A 17,717-nucleotide genomic window follows, 5' to 3' on the forward strand; every position below is an offset into this window, starting at 1 on the left:
ATGTAGAACAAAGTTAACCTGCAAGGATGTTTTTTTCATTAGAGGCCTAAAATATGATCAGGGATAAAAGGAAAACAATAAACATTGGACCATGAAAAATCATTTTAAGAACACTACGAATACTATTATGTATAAAGCTAACCTTGCGAACAGTTTCAAATGTGTTTGGATCGAAACAGTGATAAGATCCTCTCTCGTATGTGTTCGTTTTAACAAGTGGCTCCATGTTGGGAACTCTTATAAACCAGAAACGATTGTCTTTGTGATAATACCATTCTCTATTGTGCCTAAAAGCAACAACCACCTACCTTGTTAGAAATTATTAATCAGAGAAAAATAATTTAGATTTTAATACAGGAGTTCCTGCCAATATAAGTTTTGTTGTAGGAATACTTAAATCCGTGAATGATAAACAAAGAAAGGTTACCAAGTATTGACTGATTTAACAATTAATTGCTCCCAAATTCTAACAATCCCAACATTATTTGGAAGTAAACCCTAACCACAGAAAAATAAAATATAATTAACAAAAAAAGGATGAATTGGAGGGTATGTGCATACAGCTCATTTAATTTGCAGCATATAATTGTTCTTCGTCTTTGGGCATGCTGCAACCAAGGAAAAAAATGGTTAATTATAATTCTAAGCAAGCCAATTAGAAATCAAGTAAGATGTAATTGCAAACCTGTATAATATGTAAAACAATGTTTCCATCGAAAACTTTGAAAAGTAACCTTGTTGCATTATGCAATAAGCAGTAAGCCTAATGAAGGATTTTGCAAATAAAGAAATCGATTCTATAGCATAGTTAAAAAACCTCACATGTAAAGTAGAGGGATGCTTTGCATAATAACATTGTGGCACATTAAACTCTGGATCACCCTTTGCAGGTTCATCGAACCATGGAGACCCAAACATCTTTTGTAGATTTTTAGATGAATTCAAATTTAATCTAAGTGTAGTAAGATCAATTCCAAGTGCAAGAGATGTCAAGTCTGGATCACTCATCTTGATCACACTTAAAAAGCCAAGCAAACCAAATGGATCTGGTGTGGATTGTGCAGTTTGCATAGCTTTCATGCCTGATGAGCGGATAATTTATACGCTTTTTGGCACTGTTTTTAGTATATTTTTAGTATATTTTAGTTAGTTTTTATTATATTTTTATTAATTTTTAGTTAAAATTCACTTTTCTGGGCTTTACTATGAGTTTGTGTGTTTTTCTGTGATTTCAGGTATTTTCTGGCTGAAATTGAGGGACCTGAGCAAAAATCTGATTCAGAGGCTGAAAAGGACTGCAGATGCTGTTGGATTCTGACCTCCCTGCACTCGAAGTGGATTTTCTGGAGCTATAGAAGCCCAATTGGCGCGCTCTCAATTGCGTTGGAAAGTAGACATCCTGGACTTTCCAGCAATGTATAATAGTTCATACTTTGCCCAATATTTGATGGCCCAAATCGGCGTTGCAAATCAGCTTCAGAATTTTCGGCGTTTAACGCTGGAACTGGCACAAAAATTGGAGTTAAACACCCAAACTGGCATAAAAGCTGGCGTTTAACTCCAGAAAAAGTCTCTACACATAAAAGCTTCAATGCTCAGCCCAAGCACACACCATGTGGACCCCGGACGTAGATTTTTACGTCATTTACTCATTTCTGTATATCCTAGGTTACTAGTTCACTATTAATAGGACCTTTTGACATTGTATCTCTACCTCATGACACTTTACACGTTTCTTATTGTATCTTCTACAGCATGAGTCTCTAAACCCCATGGTTGGGGGTAAGGAGCTCTGTTGTGTCTTTGATGGATTAATGCAATTACTACTGTTTTTTATTCAATCACTCTTGCTTCTATTCTAAGATATCACTTGTTCCTAAACTTGATGAATGTGATGATCCGTGACACTCATCATCATTCTCACCCATGAACGTGTGCCTGACAACCACCTCCGTTCTACTTTAGATTGAGTAGATATCTCTTGGATTATTTAATCAGAATCTTCGTGGTATAAGCTAGAACCGATGGCGGCATTCAAGAGAATCTGGAAGGTCTAAACCTTGTCTGTTGTATTCTGAGTAGGATTCAAGGATTGAATGACTGTGACGAGCTTCAAACTCTTGAAGGCTGGGCGTTAGTGACAGACGCAAAAGAATCACTGGATTCTATTCCAACCTGATTGAGAACCGACAGATGATTAGCCGTACTGTGACAGAGCGCGTTGAATATTTTCACTGAGAGGATGGGAGGTAGCCATTGACAACAGTGAAACCCTACATACAGCTTGCCATGGAAGGAGTCTTGCGTGCATGAAGAAGAAGACAGTAGAAAAGCAGAGATTCAGAAGATAGAGCATCTCCAAAAGCTCAATCTGTTCTCCATTACTGCAAAACAAGTACTTATTTCATGTTCTTTTACTTTTCACAATTAAACCTGATAATTATTGATATCCTGACTAAGAGTTACAAGATAACCATAGCTTGCTTCAAGCCGACAATCTCCGTGGGATCGACCCTTACTCACGTAAGGTATTACTTGGACGACCCAGTGCACTTGCTGGTTAGTTGTGCGGGATTGCAAAAGTGTGATTGCAATTTCGTGCACCAAGTTTTTGGCGCCGTTGCCGGGGATTGTTCGAGTTTGGATAACTGACGGTTTATCTTGTTGCTTAGATTAGGACTGTTTTATTTTTGTTGGTTTAGAGTCTTTTATTTGAGTTTAGTTTCATATTTTAAGTTTGGTGTCAATTGCATGCTTTTGTTTTCTTTTAATTTTTCGAATTTGCATGTTCTTAGTCCTTTCTTGATCTTTAAAAATTCTAAGTTTGGTGTCTTCTTTGTGTTTTCCTTTAAATTTTCGAAAATTTGTTTTTGATTTTCTAAAAATTTTAAGTTTAGTGTCTTTTGTGCTTTTATTCACTTAAAAAAATTAAAAAAAAATTGTTCTTGGTGATCTTAATCTTCAAAGTGTTCTTGGTGTTCATCTTGACATTCAAAGTTTTCTTGTTTGTTCTCTTTGTTTTGATCTGAAATTTCTAAGTTTAGTGTCGTTTTGTTGTTTTTCTCTTTCCTCATTAAAATTTAAAAATAAAAAAATATCCTTTCCTTATTTTACTCATAATTTTCAAAATTTTGCATTAAATTAGTCAAAGATTTTCAAAATCATATCTTTTTTTAGTCAAGTCAAAATTCTAATTTCAAAAATTGATCTTTTCAAATCTTTTTCAAAAATCAAATCTTTTCAATTTCTTCAATCATATCTTTTCAATCATTTTTCTTATTGCAATCATATCTTCTCAATCATATCTTTTTCAAAATAATTTTCAATCATATCTTTTTAATTGCTAATTCCAAAAGTTTTTTTATTAATTAATTAATTTAGTTTTCAATTTGCTTTGATTTTATTTTCTTTTAGTTTTCGAAATTTTCTTTTATTTTCTCTTCTATTTTATTTTATTATTTTCGGTCATTCCTAATTAAAAAAAATATTTTATACTTTACTTGTGAATCCATATCATTTCCCTTTCTCCATCATGGACATAAGTGGAATTGAGCAGTCCAGAAGGACTCTGGGGACATATGCTAACCCCATTACAGCTGTGTATGGGAATAGCATCTGTATACCTCCCATTAAAGCAAGCAGCTTTGAGCTAAATCCTCAACTCATTATCATGGTGCAGCAAAATTGTCAGTATTCTGGTCTTCCACAGGAAGAACCTACTGAGTTTCTGGCACAGTTCTTACAAATTGCTGACATAGTACGTGATAAAGAGGTGGATCAGGATGCCTACAGATTATTACTGTTTCCATTTGCTGTAAAAGATCAAGCTAAGAGGTGGTTGAATAACCAACCCACAGCAAGCATAAAAACATGGAGACAGTTATCAAACAAATTCCTGAATCAATTTTACCCTCCAAAAAGGATGACACAGCTAAGGCTGGACATCCAAGGCTTTAAACAAGAGGATAATGAATCTCTTTATAATGCCTGGGAGAGGTACAGAGGTATGCTAAGAAAATGCCCCTCTGAAATATTTTCAGAGTGGGTACAGTTAGACATCTTCTACTATGGGCTTACAGAAAAAGCTCAGATGTCTCTAGACCACTCAGCTGGTAGATCTATACATATGAGGAAGACGATTGAAGAGGCTCAAGAGCTCATAGATACTGTTGCTAGAAATCAACATCTATACTCAAGTAGTGAGTCCTCTACAAAAGAAGAAGCTATGGCAGTAACTACTGATCCTAATCCTCAAGAACAGATTGTTGAGCTTAATCAGCAACTCCTGATGACAAAACAGTTAGCAGAATTTAAAGAGATGCTCCAAGAAACCAAAATTGCTAACAAGAATATAGAATCACAGTTGAATCAGACAAAACAGCAGTTATCTAAACAAATAACAGAAAAATGCCAAGCAGTTCAACTGAGGAGTAGGAAGACATTGAATAACACTGCTCAAAGTAGCAAAAAGCCAAGAAAGGAACAACTGACAGAGGATAACCAAACCACTGTCCAAAATCTCTCTGAGGACAGTAAGAGCCCAGAGAGGAATACTCCTGGCGTTCAAACGCCAGAAAGAGGGGAAAAGTTGGCGTTAAACGCCCATTCCTTGCCCAGTTCTGGCGTTCAAACGCCAGAAAGGGGGGAAAAGTTGGCGTTAAACGCCCATTTCTCACCCAATCTTGGCGCTCAAACGCCAATGAGGAATCAGACACCTGAGAGTGCTGATAGTAACCCCTCTAAAAAGGCTTCTCCAACCACCTCTGTAGGGAATAAACCTGCAGCAACTAAGGTTGAAGAATATAAAGCCAAAATGCCTTATCCTCAGAAACTCTGCCAAGCGAAACAGGATAAACAATTTGCCCGCTTTGTAGACTATCTAAGGACTCTTGAAATAAAGATTCCGTTTGCAGAGGCACTTGAGCAAATACCTTCTTATGCTAAGTTCATGAAAGAAATCTTAAGTCATAAGAAGGATTGGAGAGAAACTGAAAAAGTTTTTCTCACTAAAGAATGCAGTGCAGTCATTCTGAAAAGCTTACCAGAGAAGCTTAAAGACCCTAGAAGCTCTATGATACCATGCACATTAGAGGGTACTTGTACCAAGAAAGCTCTATGTGATCTTGGGACAAGTATCAACCTAATACCTGCATCCACTATCAGAAAGCTTGGCTTGACTGAAGAAGTCAAACCAACCCGAATATGCCTCCAACTTGCTGATGGGTCCATTAAATATCCATCAGGCATAATTGAAGACATGATTGTCAAGGTTGGCCATTTGCCTTTCCCACTGACTTTGTAGTGCTGGAAACGGAGGAGCACAAGAGTGCAACTTTCATTCTAGGAAGACCTTTCCTAGCAACTGGACGAACCCTCATTGACGTCCAAAAAGGGGAATTAACCCTGAGAGTCAATGAGGATGAGTTCAAGTTGAATGTTGTCAAAGCTATGCAGCATCCAGACACATCAAATGACTGCATGAGCGCTGATATTATTGACTCTTTGGTGGAGGAAGTCAATATGACTGAAAGCCTCGAATCAGAGCTAGAGGACATCTTTAAAGATGTTCAGCCTGATCTCGAGGAACTAAAGGAAATAAAAGAAATTCTGAAAATTCATCAGGAAGAAGATAAGCCTCCTAAACCCGAGCTCAAGCCACTACCACCATCCCTGAAATATGCATTTCTGGGAGAAGGTGACATTTTTCCAGTGATCATAAGCTCTGCTTTAAATCCACAGAAAGAGGAAGCACTAATTCAAGTGCTTAGGACACACAAGACAGCTCTTGGGTGGTCCATAAGTGATCTTAAGGGCATTAGCCCAGCAAGATGCATGCACAAGATCCTATTGGAGGATGATGCTAAGCTAGTGGTTCAACCACAAAGGCGGCTAAATCCAGCCATGAAGGAGGTGGTGCAGAAAGAGGTCACTAAGTTACTAGAGGCTGGGATTATTTATCCTATTTCTGATAGCCCCTGGGTGAGCCCTGTCCACGTTGTCCCCAAGAAGGGAGGCATGACAGTGGTTCATAATGAAAAGAATGAACTGGTTTCTACAAGAACAGTTACAGGGTGGCGTATGTGTATTGACTACAGAAGGCTCAATATAGCCACCAGGAAGGTCATTTTCCTTTACCATTCATAGACCAGATGCTAGAGAGACTGGCAGGTCATGAATATTACTGCTTTTTGGATGGCTATTCAGGTTACAACCAAATTGCAGTAGATCCTCAGGACCAAGAGAAAACAGCATTTACATGTCCTTCTGGAGTATTTGCCTACAGAAGGATGCCTTTTGGTCCGTGCAATGCACCTGCAACCTTTCAGAGGTGCATGCTCTCTATCTTCTCAGATATGGTAGAGAAATTTCTGGAAGTTTTCATGGATGACTTTTCAGTATTTGGAGACTCATTCAGCTCCTGCCTTAACCATCTAGCACTTGTTCTGAAAAGATGCCAAGAGACCAACCTGGTTTTAAACTGGGAAAAATGTCACTTTATGGTGACTGAAAGGATTGTCCTTGGGTATAAAATTTTAAACAAAGGAATAGAGGTGGATCAAGCTAAAGTTGAAGTAATTGAAAAATTACCACCACCTACCAATGTTAAGGCAATCAGAAGCTTTCTGGGGCATGCAGGATTCTACAGAAGGTTTATAAAGGATTTTTCAAAAGTTGCAAAACCTCTGAGTAATCTGCTAGCTGCAGACACGCCATTTATCTTTGATAAGGAGTGTCTGTAGGCGTTTGACCTTCTGAAGGCTAAGCTGGTCACAGCACCAGTTATCTCTGCACCAGGCTGGACACTGCCATTCGAACTAATGTGTGATGCCAGTGACCATGCCATTGGTGCAGTATTGGGACAAAGGCATAACAAGCTTCTGCACGTCATTTATTATGGCAGCCGTATTCTAAATGATATACAGAAGAATTACACAACCACAGAAAAGGAGTTACTTGCAGTGGTTTATGCCATTGACAAGTTCAGATCTTATTTAGTAGGATCAAAAGTAATTGTGTACACTGACCATGCTGCTCTTAAATATCTACTCACAAAGCAGGATTCAAAACCCAGGCTCATAAGATGGGTGTTGCTTCTGCAAGAGTTTGATATAGAAATAAGAGACAGAAAAGGGACAGAGAATCAAGTAGCTGATCACCTGTCCCGGATAGAACCAGTAGCAGGAGCATCCCTCCCTCCTATTGAGATCTCTGAAACCTTTCTGGATGAGAAATTGTTTGCTATTCAGGAAGCTCCGTGGCTTGCAGACAGTGCAAACTATAAGACTCAAGGTTCTCCTTCTGTAACCATGGAGAGGAAGCATGAAAAGCTTCTCTCAAAACAGAGTCAAACAGAGCCCCCACAGTCAAACTCTAAGTTTGGTGTTGGGAGGCCACAACCAACTTCTAAGTTTGGTGTTGAACCCCCACATTCAAACTCTAAGTTTGGTGTTGGAAGGTTCCAACATGGCTCTGAGTATCTGTGAGGCTCCCTGAGAGCCCACTGTCAAGCTACTGACATTAAAGAAGCGCTTGTTGGGAGGCAACCCAATGTTATATTTATCTATTTTCCTTTAATTTATGTTTTCTGTAGGTTGATGATCATGGGAAGTAACAAAATCAATTGAAAAAGCAAAAAACAGAATGAAAAATAGAAAGAAAAATAGCACACCCTGGAGGAAAATTTGCTGGCGTTTAAATGCCAGTGAAGACAGCAAATGGGCGTTTAACGCCCAGTCTGGCACCATTCTGGGCATTTAACGCCAGAAAGGGGCACCAGACTGGCGTTTAACACCAGGAATGGGCAAGAAGCTAGCGTTAAACGCCAGAAATGGACAACAGCCCGGCGTTTAACACCAGGATTGACAGAAGGAGCATTTTTGCTCGCTACTTGGTGCAGGGATGAATTATCCTTGACACCTCAGGATCTGTGGACCCCACAGGATTCCCACCTACCCCACCACTCTCTCTCTTCTTCACCCATTCACCAATTACCTCAATACCTCTTCCCCAAAAACCCCTCTTCAAATCTCACCATTCTCTTCACTACTCACATCCATCCTTCATAAAACCCCACCTACCCTACCTCTCTCTCCACCCCTATATAAACCCATCTTCACCCCCTCATTTTCATACATCATACACACTACTTCTCCATCTCCTCCATTTTCTTCTTCTTCTACTCCTTTCTTTCTTCTTTTGCTCGAGGACGAGCAAACCTTCTAAGTTTGGTGTGGTAAAAGCATTGCTTTTTGTTTTTCCATAACCATTTATGGCATCTAAGGCCGGAGAAACCTTTAGAGAGAGGAAAGGGAAGGCAAAAGCTTCCACCTCCAAGTCATGGGAGATGAAGAGATTCATCTCAAAAGCTCATCACTAAAAAAAGGATGGAACAAACAAGAGCTTGAGCAAATTCCTCATCATGAAATCTCTGAGATGCCTCAAGGGATGCACTTCCCTCCACAAAGCTATTGGGAACAAATCAACACCTCCCTAGGAGAATTGAGTTCCAACATGGGACAACTAAGGGTGGAGCACCAAGAACATTCCATCCTCCTCCATGAAATTAAAGAAGATCAAAGAATCATGAGAGAGGAGCAACAAAGGCAAGGAAGAGACATTGAGGAGCTCAAGCACTCCATAAGATCTTCAAGAGGAAGAACAAGCCGCCATCACTAAGGTAGACTCGTTCTTTAATCTCCTTGTTCTTTATTTTCTGTTTTTTGAATTTTTATGCTTATGTTTATCTATGTTTGTGTCTTATAACATGATCATTAGTATCTTAGTGTCTATGCCTTAAAGTTGTGACTGTCCTATGAATCCATCACCTTTCTTAAATGAAAAATGTTTTTATTACAAAAGAACAAGAAGTACATGATTTCGAATTTATCTCTGAAACTAGTTGAATTAGTTTGATGTGGTGACAATACTTTTTGTTTTCTGAATGAATGCTTGAACAGTGCATATGTCTTTTGAATTTGTTGATTAAAGAATGTTAAACTTGTTGGCTCTTGAAAGAATGATGGAAAAGGAGAAATGTTATTGAGGATCTGAAAAATCATCAACTTGATTCTTGAAGCAAGAAAAAGCAGTCAATTCAAAAAAAATATAAAAAAATAAAAAAATAAAAAAATAAAAAAATAAATATAAAAAGTGATCCAAGGCAAAAAGAGTGTGCTTAAGAACCCTGGACACCTCTAATTGGGGACTCTAGCAAAGCTGAGTCACAATCTAAAAAGGTTCACCCAGTTTTGTGTCTGTGGCATGTATGTATCTGGTGGTAATATTGGAAGACAGAGTGCTTTGCGCCACAGCCAAGACTCATAAAGTAGCTAGGTTCAAGAATCATCATACTTAACTAGGAGAATTAATAACACTATATGAATTCTGAGTTCCTATAGATGCCAATCATTCTAAACTTCAAAGGATAAAGTGAGATGCCAAAACTGTTCAGAGGCAAAAAGCTACTAGTCCCGCTCATCTAATTGGAGCTAAGTTTCATTGATATTTTGGAGTCTATAGTATGTTCTCTTCTTTTTATCCTATTTGATTTTCAGTTGCTTGGGGACAAGCAACAATTTAAGTTTGGTGTTGTGATGAGCGGATAATTTATACGCTTTTTGGCACTGTTTTTAGTATGTTTTTAGTATATTTTAGTTAGTTTTTATTATATTTTTTTTAGTTTTTAGTTAAAATTCACTTTTCTGGGCTTTACTATGTGTTTGTATATTTTTCTGTGATTTCAGGTATTTTCTGGCTGAAATTGAGGGACCTGAGCAAAAATCTGATTCATAGGCTGAAAAGGACTGCAGATGCTGTTGGATTCTGACCTCCCTGCACTCGAAGTGAATTTTCTAGAGCTACAGAAGCCCAATTGGCGCGCTCTCAATTGCGTTGGAAAGTAGACATTCTGGACTTTCCAGAAATGTATAATAGTCCATACTTTGCCCGAGATTTGATGGCCCAAACCGGCGTTGCAAATCAGCTTCAGAATTTCCAGCGTTTAACGCCGGAACTGGCACAAAAATTTGAGTTAAACGCCCAAACTGGCATAAAAGCTGGCGTTTAACTCTAGAAAAAGTCTCTACACATAAAAGTTTCAATGCTCAGCCCAAGCACACACCAAGTGGACCCCGGACGTGAATTTTTACGTCATTTACTCATTTCTGTATATCCTAGGTTACTAGTTCACTATTAATAGGACCTTTACACATTTCTTATTGTATCTTCTACGGCATGAGTCTCTAAACCCCATGGTTGGGGGTGAGGAGCTCTGCTGTGTCTTGATGGATTAATGCAAGTACTACTGTTTTTCATTCAATCACGCTTGCTTCTATTCTAAGATATCACTTGTTCCTAAACTTGATGAATGTGATGATCTGTGACACTCATCATCATTCTCACCCATGAACGTGTGCCTGACAACCACCTCCGTTCTACTTTAGATTGAGTCGATATCTCTTGGATTCTTTAATCAGAATCTTCGTGGTATAAGCTAGAACTGATGGCGGCATTCAAGAGAATCCGGAAGGTCTAAACCTTGTCTGTGGTATTCTGAGTAGGATTCAAGGATTGAATGACTGTGACGAGCTTCAAACTCCTGAAGGCTGGGCGTTAGTGACAGACGCAAAAGAATCACTGGATTCTATTCCAACCTGATTGAGAACCGACAGATGATTATCCGTGCTGTGACAGAGCGCGTTGAACATTTTCACTGAGAGGATGGGAGGTAGCCATTGACAACGGTGAAACCCTACATACAGCTTGCCATGGAAGGATTCTTGCGTGCATGAAGAAGAAGACAATAGGAATGCAGAGATTCAGAAGATAGAGCATCTCCAAAACCTCAACCTGTTCTCCATTACTGCAAAACAAGTACTTATTTCATGTTCTTTTACTTTTCACAATTAAACTTGATAATTATTGATATCCTGACTAAGAGTTACAAGATAACCATAGCTTGCTTCAAGCCGACAATCTCCGTGGGATCGACCCTTACTCACGTAAGGTATTACTTGAACGACCCAGTGCACTTGCTGGTTAGTTGTGTGGGACTGCAAAAGTGTGATTGCAATTTCGTGCACCAATGCCCTGATCCCAAAATGACTGATTTACAGTTGACATTTGAAGGTGGAACTGCGACCGCTTCAGGTGCTGTTGATACTGCTGGAGGATCTGGTTATACTGACCCATACTAGAGATTGTATTTAGAGAATTTAATGGTCTTAATCCAATCCCAAGAGGTCCACTTGCCTAGAACAAATTCAAAAGTGATTAGGATGTTTGAAATCTTGCTTCAGAATGAATATTTGTAAGAACCGCAACTAATCAACCGGTTAATTAAGTGATTAATTGTCCAAATTAGATTCTGAAAAGTTAGAGAGAGAATTTGAGGATTTAAAGGAGATTTTCGGACTCCGTGGGTCTTTTTGAGTCAGAAAATGTGCTTTTTGTGAAAAACCGTGAAAAACCGCAAATCGGCAGTTGAACCGGTAGAACCGGTTCAAGTCTACTCGGTACCGCACGAGAAAAGTGAAAACTATCAAAAACCTTAGAAAAATATTAGAAATGGAAAACCGGGCGTTAATTTTAAAGGTTTGGCCCGAAGTTGGGCCAAACGGGCTAAAAATGCTAACGGGTTGGACCGGGCCCAAGCCCAACATATAAAAGGCTCAATTAATGAACCAATTAGCATCACAACACAACCAAACACTTAAACACACCAGAAATAGAAAGGGAGAGAAGGGGAGGAAGAAACACTATTCACCCTATTCTTCTCTAGCTCATATCTTGAGCTATAGAGCTCCGATCGCCGCACCGTTTACGACAAAATCTACAAGAAGCTGGAGAGGTAACCACAAAATCTTTTCTATTATTCTCTCCAAAATTTCGGTTTTTAGGGTTTGAGATTAAGTGAGTTTTTGTGATTTTGAATGTTTAGGTTTGCTCTAATCCTTGCTTAGCCTTGGGTTTTGACATCCAAAGCTGTTGGAAAAAATAAGAGCCATTAAACCCTTGTGAATTTATGTTTAATTGGAACCCTAGACTTATTTGAGTTGATTTATATGTATATAGTTTGATTATTGTGGCTTTGGGAGCTATTGGAACTTAATTATGCTTATTAGAGTGGAATTGAAAGCTTGGATTACGGTTGGAAGCTTATTTGTGCTAATTTGGAGATTTGGTGTATATAGAGAATTGGCCAAGGTATGGTTTCGGTTTCCTCTATGTAGTATATAATATTCTTGGACACATAGGCTAGTGACCAATAGGATATGTTTGAATTAAAATGATTGTTGGTATGTTAAATGTTGATGAGTTGATGAATGTTGGGTTTAATTGTGATGAATTAAAATGATATGATGATGTTGAATGATTGTATTGATTGGAAGCTAGTTCATTATGATAATTGTAGTGTTATGATTTATGAAATGGTAGGTTTGATGGTGATTTGATCATAAGTGTTATATAGTTGATGTTGGAATTGAGAGTAATGAAATGAGAAGGTGAATGTGGTAAGGTTGGTGTATTATGATACAACAGCTAAATTTTGATGAAAAGTGGAGTTTTGGATGGTTTGGTATGATTTGGTATGGGTATGGTAAGAAATTGTAGAAATTGTGAAGTTTGGTAAAATTAGATTTTAGGTGAAATTTGTTCGGTCATAACTTTTGCCTTGGTTTTCGAAACTGAAAGAAATTTGTTTAGAATTAAATATCTTTGAAAACCCTTTAAATCGATATAAAGTTTGTAAAAATTAAAATTTTGTAGAGGAAGTTATGATCATTCAAATTTGGTGTTAAAAATCTGAAATTCAGCAAAGTTACAGAATTTTATGATTTCTGATATGTGCGCACACACAGTCTTGTGCGGACGCACAACCTGCGAATATTTTGATCTGTGCGGACGCACACACCTGTGCGCACGCACAGGCAGGGAAGTGCGTTCTGTTTGCAGTGCTAGCACAGCTTGTGTGCACACATATCCAAGGAAGAATTTCAACCTGTGCAGACGCACACGTTGGGAAGGCCAGTCTGTTGGGGGGCGCTGGCACAGGTTGTGTGAGTGAACAGATCTTGCAAATTTTGACACCTGTGCGTACGCATACCCTGTGCGTATGCACACGATTTAAAAATTTTCCTGGGCATGCGCATGCACACCCCTGTGTGGCCGCATATGCCCTATTTCTCAAATTTTACTTGTTTTCAACTACTCTGATGAGCGGATAATTTATACGCTTTTTGGCATTATTTTTAGGTAGTTTTTAGTAGGATCTAGCTACTTTTAGGGAAGTTTTTATTAGTTTTTATACAAAATTCACATTTCTGGACTTTACTATGAGTTTGTGCGTTTTTTTGTGATTTTAGGTATTTTCTGGCTGAAATTGAGGGACCTGAGCAAAAATCTGATAGGAGGCTGAAAAAGGAGTACAGATGCTGTTGGATTCTGATCTCCCTGCACTCAAAATAGATTTTCTGGAGCTACAGAACTTCAAATGATGCGCTCTCAATTGCGTTGGAAAGTAGACATCCAGGGCTTTCCAGCAATATATAACAGTTCATACTCTATTCGAGGTTAGATGACGCAAACTGGCGTTCAACGCCAGTTCCATGCTGCATTCTAAAGTAAAACGCCAGAAACACGTCACAAACCAGAGTTAAACGGCAAAAACACGTTACAACTTGGTGTTTAACCCCAAGAGAAGCCTTTGCACGTGTAAAGCTCAAGCTCAGCCCAATCACACACCAAAGTGAGCCCCGGAAGTGGATTTCTGCACTAAGACTAATTTTTGTATACCCTAGTAACTAGCCTAGTATAAATAGGACTTTTTACTATTGTATTTTCATCTTTGATCAGTTTTATGCTATCTTAGGCATTGGGGGCTTGCCTCACAGCCATGCCTGGACCTTTATCACTTATGTATTTTCATCAGTGGAGTTTCTACACACCATAGATTAAGGTGTGGAGCTCTGCTGTTCCCCGAGTATTAATGCAATTACTATTATTCTTCTATTCAATTCAACTTATTCTTATTCTAAGATATTCGCTGCAATTCAACATGATGAATGTGATGATCCGTGACACTCATCATCATTCTCACCTATGAACGCGTGCCTGACAACCACTTCCATTCTACCTTAGATCGAGCGCGTATCTCTTAGCCTCCATTCCGAAAGATCGGAGTCTTTGTGGTATAAGCTAGAATTATTGGCGGCCATTCCTAAGATCCAGAAAGTCTAAACCTTGTCTGTGGTATTCTGAGTAGGATCTGAGATGGGATGACTGTGACGAGCTTCAAACTCGCGAGTGTTGGGCGTAGTGACAGACGCAAAAGAATCACTGGATTCTATTCCAACATGATCGAGAACCGACAGATGATTAGCCATGCGGTGACAGCGCATTTGGACCATTTTCACTGAGAGGACGGGAGGTAGCCATTGCTGCCGGTGAAACCCGAACATACAGCTTGCCATGGAAAGGAGTAAGAATGATTGGATGAAAGCAGTAGGAAAGCAGAGATTCAGAAGGAACACAGCATCTTCATGCGCTTATCTGATATTCCCACCAATGTATTACATAAGTATTTCTATCTCTATTTTATGCTTTATTTATCTTCATATTTGAAAACCATTATAACCATTAGAATCCGCCTAACTGAGATTTACAAGATGACCAAAGCTTGCTTCATACCAATAATTTCCGTGGGATCGACCCTTACTCACGTAAGGTTTATTACTTGGACGACCCAGTGCACTTGCTGGTTAGTTGTACGAAGTTGTGAAAAAGAGTGATATTACAAGTTGTTGGCGCCATTGAGATCACAATTTCGTGCACCATACTCCACCTTCCCAACACTGTTGTAAGCTTCTCTAACACCATTTTAAAAATTTTGGGCTTGGTTTTGAGTATTAGAAAACGGAGGCCTAGGTTTCTGGCGGGCTGAGGATGATTTGATGTCATATGAAGGGTGATTGATATATGAGATGAGAAATTATGATTTGTTGATGTTCGAAAACTGAATTGTGAATGGACAGTGGTTGAGATGAGTCAGGGACTCAGATTGAGATGATGGATCCATGTATACTGAAAATGTTTTCTGAAAACTTCTGAAATACTGATTTGTACTGATATTATGAGACGCTATGCACCCGGCAGGGACAGTGGTTAATCCCGCCTGTCGAGGTAGCGGCGGCGGTGTAAGGGCGGTGGTTCGTCCTGCCTGCGTTAAGATGTGAGGTCTGTGGCAAGAGTTTCCTGCTCGCATACCTTCGGAACTTTAGAGCGTGCAGGTGCCGGTACCTGGACAGTGATCCGAGCACTAAATATCGAGGGTTCCCATATGAGAAATCCGAAGGGCGACGTCTCCATGGAGATGTGTTGGGTTGGCAGTTGAATCGACAGTGTGATATCATAGCCAGTAGGGCAGGTATTCATCACATGCATCTTCTATCTATTTGTATTCTTTGTTTACTTGTAATGGCTTTCCTAATTGAATAACATGCTTACTTGTTATATGAATTATTTGCCTTATATTCTTCTACTTGTGCTTTACTTGAATTGTATATTTCCTGTGTTTTCTACTAGGATTGAGGAGGTTCGGAAGGCGGTGGCAATGGGATCGCATGGAGGATCAGTTGGTGAAGGCTGTGGGACATCGGTGTTTGGTTAGAGTAGAAATCCTCTAAGATAGATTACCTGGTTTATTTAAGTCAATGTTGGTATATTATGCTTATCTATTTTAGAATGCTTAAGTTTGAAATCTTGTGATGGATATGGAATTTAGGATTGCCTTTGGCGTCCTGGGGTCTTATATCCTACATCACTGGGAACTGTTACCATACTGAGAACTGCCGGTTCTCATACCATATTTTTGTTGTGTTTTTCAGATGCAGGTTGCAACCCACCCCAGTGAGTTACTTTGGATGGTGACAGAAGCAGAGGATCTTAGATTCTTTTGGAGTCTTTTTGGTTTATCTTGTTTATACATCTCTCCTTTTGTATTTTGTTTTGCCTAGAGGCATATATTTGAGAGAACAAAACTTGTATAAGCTGTTTGCACTGTATGGTTCTGTTTACCTGTATATGGCTAGCCGGCTTAAACTCCGCGAGTCGTGACTAATTTCCTGTGATATTATATACTTATCTTTTGTTATATCTTATTTATTTCTTGTGCTTTAAGCTAGTAGCTTCGTTAGTACGTTTTGCGCTTTTAAAATCTTATTTTTGAGCTATATCCTTCATCGGGCTTCTAGATTATATTATTCTTTCTATATATAAAGATTTCTTAGTCTTTAAACATGCAATTCACCGAGAAATGTTGAGATTGCATCATTGGTACAGCGTTGTCATGAAGCTGTTCTTTCTGGTGCATATCCATAGCATAATTAGCATTGCCACCTGTAAAAATAAATAATATAAGAGAAAGTGCATAATTCAGTATACAACTCAACTCTCTAAGAAGAGACTCTTTAAACAACAAATCATAAGGCAACTATACAAAAAAACTATTTGATAATATAAAATAACCAAAATTGCTAGAAAGAAATTCATAACAGCTAATTAGGTCACATATCTTCTCCAGTTACTACACCTTTGAATCCTAGCAAAGTTGGGAAATCTTCGTTTGCACCCAATTGTCCTTGAGGCCCTCCAGCAGAACTAGGTCGACTAGTCAGTTGAGGGAATTCATTCATGTCAAAACGAGAATTATCACTCAAGTTTGCATCATTCAACATATCCATAACATGGCTTTGTGAAAGTGGACCACCAACATTGGGATAAGAGTTCCCTAGCATTGAAATCACCTACGGAGATCCTGAATCAAGAAGCTCTTGTCACCACAAAGAAATACTTCAAAACCTATCATTAAGCATATTACATACAAATCTAAAATAACCAGTAGTTCTTTAACAGTTTTCAACATGTGGAAGTAAACAATGTGGTTGTGTAGAAGAAGACCAACTAGTTGGACAAGCTGAACCAATGCAAACAGAAAATAAAGTCATCTTCTATATGGCTGCACTTGGACACTCATCTTGTACAAAGCAAATGCAATTAGGGGCCATTTCATGAGAACATCTTTGTGGATAAGTATTGTTCAATACCATTATAATGGACATCCATAAAAATATGTACCTTGTGGAAGCACACCACTCATCAATCAATTTTTTCCCTGTACTACAAAGCCAGCAGATCCACTTTTTGCACTCATCAATCGATTCTTGCCCACCTTGAGGTCGTGCATTGGCAGCATCGAGATCATGTAGCGTTACATCCTTTAGGGGGAAACAAAATTCCAAATCACAAGAAACTATTACCGTCAAGCCAGTGTATCAAACACAATCTTACTGGGTCTGAGCATCTAGATGTGTTCCTTTGCAAAACTTATCCAAATAATTTTTTTAGTGTTAAAAAAACTAATGAGATCAAAGCATTTATGTCATTTGAATTGAAATCTATAAAAGAATTTGTACCTCAAAAATACAAAGGAATTATGCTTATGGTCTATCCTTCCATGTACCGATTTTGATAATAATAATATTGGGTGAGAGGGAAGGATACTGTGAGGAAGGTGGCGTTTCTTGTGACGACGGCGGCGATGCTTTTGAGCATGGAGACGGCACAACAGACGGAGAGTATGGGGCACCCAATGAGGCGGTTATGCTCGGGTGGCAACGACAGTGACAAAACGGGGGAGGAGATATAGAAGATTAGGGTTC

The 17,717-nt window shown here is 38.8% G+C and overlaps 1 pseudogene; it reads right to left on the reverse strand.

Annotated features, from left to right (window-relative positions):
* Positions 1–568: 568 nt before the first annotated feature.
* On the reverse strand, positions 569–17,260 carry LOC130980814 (probable NOT transcription complex subunit VIP2; annotated as a pseudogene).
* Positions 17,261–17,717: the final 457 nt, after the last annotated feature.

The sequence above is a fragment of the Arachis stenosperma genome, chromosome 5, assembly GCF_014773155.1.
Source record: "Arachis stenosperma cultivar V10309 chromosome 5, arast.V10309.gnm1.PFL2, whole genome shotgun sequence".
NCBI lineage: Eukaryota > Viridiplantae > Streptophyta > Magnoliopsida > Fabales > Fabaceae > Arachis > Arachis stenosperma.